The following is a 10,314-nucleotide window of genomic DNA, read 5'->3' on the forward strand; positions in this document are numbered from 1 at the left end:
CTAGCAATGTTAGTTATTTACTATATTGGTTGTAGTAATTTAACTCAACTAGTTAGCTACCTCTGCTAACATTACAGCTGCTACAGTGCTAGCTAGCAGAGATAGCTATGCTAGCTAGTTAGATTGCTGACAAATAATAGGACTGCTTCTTACCTTGTTGCAGAGTTGTTTTCAGAAGGTTGTGGCGGTGGGGTGTAGACTATTGTGGAATCGGAATACTGTTATAAACGTTATCCGTAACCATTTCCATGGCTTGGTTAGACGAGTTGAAATTCCAGGAGTTGTTCAATGTTAGCTATAGGAATTCTATATTTTAAAATGACTGCAAGTAGGAAAACACCCCCCAATGAATTACTGTGCCTTGAAGTATCAAATTGTGTTCATTTGATTGGTAATTTTCAACTGTCACGCCCTCACTTCTTGTTTTGTACGTTGGATTGGATTATTTACCTTTCATTCACTGCGCCCTCCCTTCTATTCCCATGCATTTCATTGGCTTAGGAGTTTGTGATGGTGTTACCCAAAATGCAAGGGAGTATTATTATATATTTTCTTACCTTTTATTTAAATAGGCAAGTCAGTTAAGAACAAATTCTTAATTTACAATGACGGCCTACATCAGCCAAACCCTCCCCTAACCCGGACGATGCTGGGCCAATTGTGCACCGCCATTTGGGACTCCCGATCATGGTCAGATGTGATACAGCCTGGGATCAAACCAGGGTCTGTAGTGATGCCTGAGATGCAGTGCCTTAGACTGCTGCTCCACTCTGGAATATGTGGACATGGACGAAGACCAAGGCGAGTAGAGGAAAACAATTGTGACTGAAACTGGAGCCACATTCTCTGAGCTATGAAGCAGGGATTTTGACCCACTCCTCCATACAGACCTTCTCCAGATCCTTCAGGTTTTGGGGCTGTCGCTGGGCAATACGGACTTTCTGCTCCCTCCAATGATGTTCTATTGGGTTCAGGTCTAGAGACTGGCTAGGCCACTCCAGGACCTTGAGATGCTTCTTACAGAGCCACTCCTTCGTTGCCCTGGCTGTGTGTTTCTGTCGTTGTCATGCTGGAAGACCCAGCCACTTTGGGTTGTACTCATCCTTCTTCTTCCTCCAAACACGGTGAGTGGAGTTTAGACCAAAAAGCTCTATTTTTGTCTCATCAGACCACATGACCTTCTCCCATTCCTCCTCTGGATCATCCAGATGGTCATTGGCAAACTTCAGACGGGCCTGGACATGCGCTGGCTTGAGCATTGGCACCTTGCGTGCGCTGCAGGATTTTAATACATGACGGCGTAGTGTGTTACTAATGGTTTTCTTTGAGACCGTGGTCCCAGCTCTCTTCAGATCATTGACCAGGTCCTGCTGTGTAGTTCCTGGCTGATCCCTCACCTTCCTCATGATTATTGATGCCCCACGAGGTGAGATCTTGCATGGAGCCCCAGACCGAGGGTGATTGACTGTCATCTTGAACTTCTTCCTTTTTCTAAAAATTGCGCCAACAGTTGTTGCCTTCTCACCAAGCTGCTTGCCTATTGTCCTGCAGCCCATCCCAGCCTTGTGCAGGTCTACAATTTTATCCCTGATGTCCTTACACAGCTCTTTGGTCTTGGCCATTGTGGAGAGGTTGGAGTCTGTTTGATTGAATGTGTGGACAGGTGTCTTTTATACAGGTAACGAGTTCAAACAGGTGCAGTTAATACAGGTAAAGAGTGGAGAACAGGAGGGCTTCTTAAAGAAAAACTAACAGGTCTGTGAGAGCTGTAATTCTTACTGGTTGGTAGGTGATCAAATACTTTTGTCATGCAATAAAATGCTAATTAATTACTTAAAAATCATACAATGTGATTTTCTTTTCTTTTTGTTTTAGATTCCGTCTCTCACAGTTGAAGTGTACCTATGATAAAAAATTACAGACCTCTACATGCTTTGTAAGTAGGAAAACCTGCAAAATCAGCAGTGTATCAAATACTTGTTCTCCCCACTGTACATTATTTTAACAGATTTAGAATCTTTAGAGTGTTTTCTATCCAAATGATATGCATATCCTAGCTTCTGGGCCTGAGTAGCAGGCAGCTTACTTTGGGGCACGCTTTTAATACGGACGTCAAAATAACGCCCCCTATCCCAAAGAAGTTTTAACCCCCTAGATTCTAAATCTAAGTAACATAATAATAAAAATCCCCATCAAAATGTAATTGATTGGTGGGTCCCCTGCGGGATGGTTGAGTTAACATAGGCTAATGCGATTAGCATGAGGTTGTAAGTAACAAGAAGATTTTTCAGGACATAGACATATCTGATTTTGGCAGAAAGCTTAAATTCTTGTCAATCTAACTGCACTGTCCAATTTACAGTAGCTGTTACAGTGAAATAATACTGTGCTATTGTTTGAGGAGAGTGCACAGTTTTGAACATGAAAAACTATTAATAAACAAATTAGGCACCTTTGGGCAGTCTTGATACAACATTTTGAAAAGAAATGCAATGGCTCATTGGATCAGTCTAAAACTTTGCACATACACTGCTGCCATCTAGTGGCCAACATCTAAATTGCACCTGGGCTGGAATAATACATTATGGCCTTTATCTTGCATTTCAAAGATGATGGTACAAAAAAAGACAAAACGGTTGTCTTTTTCTTTGCATTATATTCTCCTTCCTATAATTTTCATCATAGGTACACTTCAACTATGACAGACAAAATGAGAAAAAAAATCAAGAAAATCACAGTAGGATTTTTAATGAATTTATTTGCAAATTATGGTGGAAAATAAGTATTTAATTATCTAATCTATAAGTAAGTAAGTATCTAAGTAAGTATCTATAAGTAAGAAGTATCTAATCTATCCAGTACACCAGTACATCTTACACCTCAGACAGGCACCCTATAGTTTACTATCCATGACAACAGTTGCAGGACAGCTCTCCATGCTGAAAAGCATCATTTGAGAGGCAACTGTCAGAGGGAAAGCATATTGGCACGTTTTACATGCTCGTAACCATCTGTGCTATCTGGTTAGTTTTTTTGCGTTGTTTGTAACTTAGTTTTAAACTTATTTTGTACAAAATGTTACTGCTACTGTCTCTTATCAGAACAGGGGTTACTCACCTCGAACTGGAATAAGCTTTTTTCTTTAACGAATCCGACGAGAAGGAGATAATGCTTACCCGGGAACAGGCCCGGTCATTTGCGTGTAGAAAAGACAGAGGAAAAGGAAGGTCTGCTGCCTTCTGAGAATCCGTAGGCGAGCGAGAGAACTCACACTGCCATCCGTTCTACTGGCTAACGTGCAATCATTGGAAAATATAATTGATGACCTACGATTAAGATTATCCTACAAATAGGACATTAATAACTGTAATATCATATGTTTCACAGAGTTGTGGCTAAACGACTACACAGATATTATAGAGCTGGCGGGATTTTCCATGCACCGGCAGAACAGAGAAGCTATGTCTGGTAAGACGAGAGGTGGGGGTATGTGTCTATTTGTCAAAACAGCTGGGTTGCGATGTCTAATATTAGAGAAGCCTCGAGGTATTGCTCGCCTGAGGTAAGCTGTAGACCACACTATCTACCAAGATAATTCTCATCTATGTTATTCATAGCCATCTATTTACCACCACAGACCGATGCTGACACTAAGACCGTGCTCAAGCAACTCAATAAGGCCATAAGCAAACAAGAAAATGCTCATCCAGAAGTGGTGCTCCTATTGGCCGGGGACTTTAATGCAGAGAAACGTCAATCAGTTTTACAACATTTTTACCAGCTTCGGATGTTTTCACTCACGAGACTCCCAGTTAGATAGCAAATATTCCTTTTTTCCCCAAAAAAATGTTTTTGTAGGCGAAATAGCTCCATTTGTTCTTCACGTTTGGCTGAGAAATCGGCCAGAAATTGCGGGTCACTACAACGCCAAAAATATATTCAAAATTAGCTCCATAATATCGACAGAAACATGGCAAACGTTATTTATAATCAATCCTCAAGGTGTTTTTCAAATATCTATTCGGTAATATATCAACCGGGACTGGTAGCTTCTTAGTAGGATAGAGAGAAACAATGGCCGCATTTGTCCTTTATGCACAAAACACTCTGAGAGACTTTAGCTGACCACTGACGCAATGTTGACGTTCAGGCTCATTTTTCAAAATAAAAGCCTTAAACTATGAATTGTGACACTAGACACATTAGGGAAGCCATAGAAAAAGGAATCTGGTTGATATCTCATTCACTGCTCAATAGGGACGCATAGGAACGCAGAGCTTTCTAAATAAGAGTCCCTTCCTGATTGGATTTTTCTCAGGCTTTCGCCTGCAATATCAGTTCTGTTATACTCACAGACATTTTTACAGTTTTGGAAACTTTAGAGTGTTTTCTATCCTATGCTGTCAATTATATGCATATTCTAGCATGTTGTCCTGAAAAAATAGCTGTTTACTTTGGGGGACGTTATTTTTCCAAAAATGAAAATAGCACCCTCTAGATTCAAGAGGTTAATCAAGCCGCTTTGTCAGTCACGCGCGCAAACCAGCACTGCATGCTTCCCCAGTCCCCTGACAGAAAGGTCTCATTCTTCTTCATTTTTCAGAAAACAAACCTGAAACAATGTCTAAAGACTGTTGACATCTAGTGAAAGCCATAGGAACTGCAATCTTGGTCCTAACCCATTAGAAACTCAATAGGCATTCAATTGTAAACCACCCACATCAAAAAAAATCCCACTTCCTGGATGGATTTTCCTCAGGTTTTCGTCTGCCATATCAGTTCTGTTACACTCAGACATTATTTTAACAGTTTTGGAAACTTTAGAGTGTTTTCTATCCAATCCTAGCTTCTGGGCCTGAGTAACAGGCAGTTTACTTTGGGAACGTCATTCATCCGAATTTCCGAATTCTGCCCCGTCACTAAAAAGTTTTTAATAAGCCAAACAAAAAATGTCCGTGGTGCCCCGACTTCCTAGTTAATTTTATGATTAGTTTAATCACACATAGAGAATTTATTTGATAATATACAGTCTTCACATTTAAATGGTAGTCCAGACACGACATGCTATTTCTGTCTCTCGTGTTTCAGAACTGGTAGACTCGGTCATTATTAATTTCTCGAGCGAGGACACAGAGCCAGCCGATTGAAATTTCAGGAGATATTAGCTGACAAAGCGATAAATCTCGGTCCCCCGCATTTTCAGTATTATGGATAGGGCACAGGCGTATCTTTTTCCTAAATTACCGCAAATTCCGGTAACTTAGGGATAATAAAGAAGATTACCGAGAAAGGTTTGAAAGTAAGACGTTACTAGTAAAACCATTTCCTTGTTCAACCCTTTCATGCGTGAGTTCCAAATATCTCTAACGGTCACCCCAGCATGAGTTTTTTTTAATGCACGTGATGTTAGAACGTTCTCTCCATTCCAGAATGTGATTGTTACGCAACAGTACTTTTAGTCCGCACTGCCCTCAAATCAAGAAATTTAGCCTGTTTTTATTATATTATATATATTTTCTAAGAAAGGTTTGAATTGAGGTGTGTTCCACCTCCACATTCATTCACATAAAAATAGTGATTTTTACATTTGCCGACAATTACATTTTTGGGACATTTCTGACCCGGACAAAATTGCCCAAGCACTTCCCAATTGTTTGTACAGTTCAAGTCTGCAGACATTTGCACATCTCCGGTCAGGACAGGTTCTGCACACGTGTTCAGCTTCTTTGGTAGGGCGTTTGGTAAACAAATAAAAACTCACGAAGAGTGTTCACTAGGAGCAAACGAAATGTCAAAATTCCGTTACAGCCAGTAGAAACATGTCAAACGATGTATAGAATCAATATTCAGGATGTTTTTAACATACATCTTCAATAATGTTCCAACCGGAGAATTGCTTTGTCTGTAGAAAAGCAATGGAACAGAGCTCGCTCTCACGTGAACAAGCGTCACGAGCTCAAGGCATTCTGTCAGAGCCCTGACTCATTCCCCTCTCATTTGGCCCCACTTCACAGTAGAAGCATCAAACAAGGTTCTAAGGACTGTTGACGTCTAGTGGAAGCCTTATGAAGTGCAAAATGACCAATATCCCACTATCTTCAATAGGGAATGAGTTGAAAAACGACCAACCTCAGATTTCCCACTTCCTGGTTGGATTTTTTTCTCAGGTTATTGCCTGCCATATGAGTTATGTTATACTCACAGACATCTTTCAAACAGTTTTAGAAACTGAGTGTTTCAGAGTGTTTTCTATCCAAATATACTAATAATATGCATATATTAGCAACTGGGACTGAGTAGCAGGCAGTTTACTCTGGGCACCTTATTCATCCAAGCTACTCAATACTGCCCCCAGCCATAAGAAGTTAACAGTTTTACTGGATGAAAACACAAAAAGAAAAGACATAGGCCAATATGAAACAGTCATCTATTTTATTGCAGTATTGGTGGTTGGTTCAACAACAACTTGCTTTACTAGAGGAAAAAAAACTGAATATGCATAACCCATACTTAATATTTATGCAGTGACTGAACAACAATGGAATTTCCACCCCCACCTCTAAAGACATAGTACCATGGCAGGTCACCTGTCAAGTCAGTCACTTATTGCTGCAATGTGCTCAATAGCGCTTGAGCATATGGTACTCCTCAAAGCATGGTGAAATACATAGACGTGTATCACAAGCTAAACACATGTATTTTGTCATCTTCCTCTGCTTACTTCTCCTGGTGCCAGACAGGCAGACTTTGCAGTGCCTCCATGTGGGACTACCTTGAGCAGCAGTTTGAGGTACTTTGCAGGGAAAATGCCGTGCAGTGAGGCATAGGGGATTGTCCGCAGCAGGGCGACCCCCAGTGGATGGGAGCCGAGGGGTGTGGTGCACCTCCAGCAGATCTCTCATGAGTTCTCTCTCTACTTTTGGTAGGTAATTACTTTACCTATGATGGAGTGGGGAGGATGAGGAAAGTGAGAGGGTGATGAAGCAGTGGGTAGGTGGGTGAGATATTGTCACTATAATTGCTTAATGGATTTGTATGTGAACTATACATCCAATTACAAAAATTCCTTGTTCAGTAATCATCTCACCTGTTAGTTGGCGGTGAACTATGCTGCCGTTGAAGGCAGCAGTGTTGATCAGATGGAAAAATATCTTCTTATACCACTTGGTTGTTTCCCGAGTGCATTCCACAAAGCAGTTATTAATCATGTCCGCCATATCCACTGCCCCCATTTTGAGGTTATAGTCAAGAACACAATCTGGTTTGTGGACGACATGGTTGCTGTATGGGCAGTGGAGAGGACATGGACGCCTCATTTCTTATGCCACTTTACTGCCAGCGGTTGGCCGTTCTCCTTGAACTCCACCTCCCCGCTCTACATCTTCCTGCATCCGAATGTCGGCGTCCCCTTCCTGTTCGACCTAAACATGCCACAAGCCCCTGTGCTGTTAGAGAGCAGATGCTGGAAGAGTGTGGGACTGCTGTACCAATTGTCCATGTACAAAGTGTGTCCCTTGCAGAGATGAGGAGCAAGCATGGTCATCACCATGAACCCTGACAACCCAAGCCCCTCATAATGTTTGATGTCAGTGGTGAACCATGTGTAAAATATAAAGTCCTGGACAAATCCTGTCTTCACGTTGCACATGACAAAGAACTTCACTCCAAAACTGTGCCTTTTGGAGGGAATATATTGACGGAATGCCAGCCTACCTTTCCATAACATCAGGGACTCATCAATGCATCGGTCCTTGTATGGCACAAAGACCCGACCAAATGCTGATGTCAGGCTGAACATTTCTTATTTTGTATAACGGGTCACTTAGGATAGCAGTAGCATTGTTGACGAAATGCAGGCATCGCAGTAGAACTAAGAAGCGTTCATGGGAAAAAAGGGTGGCAAAGAAGGGAGTTGCAAATACAGGATCTGTGCGCCAGTGTTCTCTTAGGGAGTACTTCTTTACTATCCCCATGAGGAGGACAGTCACCAGGAAGGTATACATTTCACTAATTTTGGCTGTTACCCATTTAGCTAGATTCCCCCCTCACTCCTGGCTCTACCTTCACCTGTAGCTCCAAGGCATAATGATTGGTCTCCTCTACTCTTTTCCACCAGCTCCTCTTTCAGAAACAACTTGAAGCACTCTGCCTCAGATGGAAATGCCAAGGGGCGTTGCACTCCAGACTGGGACTCGTCAAAACAAACAGCAGGGCCAGGAGGGCTGAAATGGCTGGCGGCCTTCCAGCTGCTACAGAACTATTACACTTCATCCACTGTCGGTCAGCCTCCATCACCACCAGCATCTTCAAAGGGACCTGGTACTTCGTCAGTGGACAAGGGAACCTCAGATTCAGGGTTCTCAATGGCTGCAAGATTGGGGGCAGCTCCTCACTGTCAGAATCTGATTCCTGACTTTCATAGTCAAGACTCATTGTCAGAATATTTTTAAATCTCTAGAATTTCCGCATATGTGAGTTGTCTCCTTTTGAAAGGCATTGCTAATGCTACAGCTTAGCTCGCTAGCTACATACATAAACAACACTGAATAGTTCATAGTGGGAGTGAGAGGCTACATGTAATGGCCGTTGTTGGTGGAAGAAGGTGAGGACCAAGGTGCAGCGTGCTACAGTGCCTTGAGAAAGTATTCGGCCCCTTGAACTTTGCGACCTTTTGCCACATTTCAGGCTTCAAACATGAAGATATAAAACTGTATTTTTTTGTGAAGAATCAACAACAAGTGGGACACAATCATGAAGTGGAACGACATGTATTGGATATTTCAAACTTTTTTAACAAATCAAAAACTGAAAAATTGGGCGTGCAAAATTATTCAGCCCCTTTACTTTCAGTGCAGCAAACTCTCTCCAGAAGTTCAGTGAGGATCTCTGAATGATCCAATGTTGACCTAAATGACTAATGATGATAAATACAATCCACCTGTGTGTAATCAATTCTCCGTATAAATGCACCTGCACTGCGATAGTCTCAGAGGTCCGTTAAAAGCGCAGAGAGCATCATGAAGAACAAGGAACACACCAGGCAGGTCCGAGATACTGTTGTGAAGAAGTTTAAAGCCGGATTTGGATACAAAAAGATTTCCCAAGCTTTAAACATCCCAAGGAGCACTGTGCAAGCAATAATATTGAAATGGAAGGAGTATCAGACCACTGCAAATCTACCAAGACCTGGCCGTCCCTCTAAACTTTCAGCTCATACAAGGAGAAGACTGATCAGAGATGCAGCCAAGAGGCCCGTGATCACTCTGGATGAACTGCAGAGATCTACAGCTGAGGTGGGAGACTCTGTCCATAGGACAACAATCAGTCGTATATTGCACAAATCTGCCCTTTATGGAAGAGTGGCAAGAAGAAAGCCATTTCTTAAAGATATCTATAAAAAGTGTTGTTTAAAGTTTGCAACAAGCCACCTGGGAGACACACCAAACATGTGGAAGAAGGTGCTCTGGTCAGATGAAACCAAAATTTAACTTTTTGGCAACAATGCAAAACGTTATGTTTGGCGTAAAAGCAACACAGCTCAGCACCCTGAACACACCATCCCCACTGTCAAACATGGTGGTGGCAGCATCATGGTTTGGGCCTGCTTTTCTTCAGCAGGGACAGGGAAGATGGTTAAAATTGATGGGAAGATGGATGGAGCCAAATACAGGACCATTCTGGAAGAAAACCTGATGGAGTCTGCAAAAGACCTGAGACTGGGACGGAGATTTGTCTTCCAACAAGACAATGATCCAAAACATAAAGCAAAATCTACAATGGAATGGTTCAAAAATAAACACATCCAGGTGTTAGAATGGCCAAGTCAAAGTCCAGACCTGAATCCAATCGAGAATCTGTGGAAAGACCTGAAAACTGCTGAATAATTTTGCACGCCGAATTTTTCAGTTTTTTATTTGTTAAAAAAGTTTGAAATATCCAATAAATGTCGTTCCACTTCATGATTGTGTCCCACTTGTTGTTGATTCTTCACAAAAAAATACAGTTTTATATCTTTGTTTGAAGCCTGAAATGTGGCAAAATGGTCGCAAAGTTCAAGGGGGCCGAATACTTTCGCAAGGCACTGTAAATATGGTTCTCAATCAGGGACAACGATTGACAGCTGCCTCTGATTGAGAACCATACCAGGCCAAACACAGAAATAGCAAGTCATAGAAAAACTAACATAGACAACCCACCCAACTCACGCCCTGACCATACTAAAACAAAGACAAAGACATAAAGGTCAGAACGTGACACTATGTAGTTGACTGCCGGCACGCGCCACTTGTATCAATAAAATACTATCAGAAAATG

General features: G+C 41.8%; 1 long non-coding RNA gene across 1 annotated transcript; it reads left to right on the top strand.

The window, feature by feature from the left end:
- The first annotated feature begins 6,335 nt into the window (after positions 1-6,335).
- Positions 6,336-10,312, top strand: LOC149982919 (uncharacterized). Its single transcript, XR_016496752.1, has 2 exons — positions 6,336-6,922; positions 8,117-10,312. It is a non-coding gene; the product is annotated as an uncharacterized LOC149982919 (long non-coding RNA).
- The last annotated feature ends 2 nt before the right edge of the window (positions 10,313-10,314 follow it).

This window comes from Oncorhynchus mykiss, chromosome 6 (assembly GCF_057628025.1).
Source record: "Oncorhynchus mykiss isolate SJ-2025 chromosome 6, ASM5762802v1, whole genome shotgun sequence".
NCBI classification, from domain to species: domain Eukaryota; kingdom Metazoa; phylum Chordata; class Actinopteri; order Salmoniformes; family Salmonidae; genus Oncorhynchus; species Oncorhynchus mykiss.